Source organism: Delphinapterus leucas, chromosome 1 (genome assembly GCF_059928025.1).
Source record: "Delphinapterus leucas isolate spDelLeu-1000000601 "Yukka" chromosome 1, BTC_Dleu_Yukka2, whole genome shotgun sequence".
In the NCBI taxonomy this organism is placed as follows: domain Eukaryota; kingdom Metazoa; phylum Chordata; class Mammalia; order Artiodactyla; family Monodontidae; genus Delphinapterus; species Delphinapterus leucas.
In genome coordinates, this window is record NC_143129.1 from 160,635,543 (window position 1) to 160,636,527 (window position 985).

Below are 985 nucleotides of genomic sequence, written 5' to 3' on the forward strand. Positions count from 1 at the left end.
CCATCGTATGTATATACCACATTGTGTTTATCCATTCATCCATCAGTGGACACTTGGGTTTCTTCCACCTTTGTCTATTGTGAATAATGCTGTTATAGACAAGGATGTACAACTATCTCTTCGAGACTTTGCTTTGAATTCTTTTGTTTATGTACTCAGAAGTGGAATTGCTGGATCATAAGGTAATTCTATTTTTTTTTTTTTTTGAGGAACTACGATACTGTCTTCCACAGCAACTGCATCAAAAGTATGGAACGCTGCATGAATTTGTGTGTCATCTTGCACAGGGGCCATGCTAATTTTCTCTGTATTGTTCCAATTTCAGCATATGTGCTGCCGGAGCAAGCACCCAAGGTGATTTTAAAACTGACCTTGAAGGAAGCTTTAGACACTTTTTAAATTTGCTTGATTGATTGTGCTTTTTCACCAGAGGGTCTCTTTTCTCTTTTTTGAAGTTGCAAAAAAAATCTGTCAATTATTATTTAAAATGTACTTGTGTGAATTTATTATTATTTTAAGTAACTTTGTCATTTCATAAAAGAAATATACCCTCATTTAAAAGTTGAAGCACTATAGAAAAGTTTTTTTTTTAAAAAGAGCAACTAATCATCCCAAATCCTACTAGCCAGAAATAAGTAGTGTTAATACTTTAGATACTATTCCAACTATCTCTCTCTGCATATGAGAGACAGAAAAAATGGGTTGATAGAAATAATTTTATAGAAATGGGATTATATTGTACATATTATTATAAAATAAAAAATTAAAATTAATTTTATTTTAATTCAACAGAAAAAAAACCAGAAGGGAAACTGAAGACATGCTAAGCTTCAGATAAATATTTCCTTACTCTGAGATATACAAGTTACTAAAGTGCCTTTTATTTTTTATTTATTTATTTTTTTGCGTTACGCGGGCCTCTCACTGCTGTGGCCTCTCCTGTCGCAGAGCACAGACTCCGGACGCGCAGCCTCAGTGGCCATGG

General features: G+C 33.5%; 1 non-coding gene across 1 annotated transcript; it reads right to left on the minus strand.

Moving 5' to 3' along the window:
* Window positions 1-243: 243 nt before the first annotated feature.
* Window positions 244-349, minus strand: LOC115801889 (U6 spliceosomal RNA). The gene has a single exon (XR_004022247.1). It is a non-coding gene; the product is annotated as a U6 spliceosomal RNA (small nuclear RNA).
* Between the last annotated feature and the right edge of the window lie 636 nt (window positions 350-985).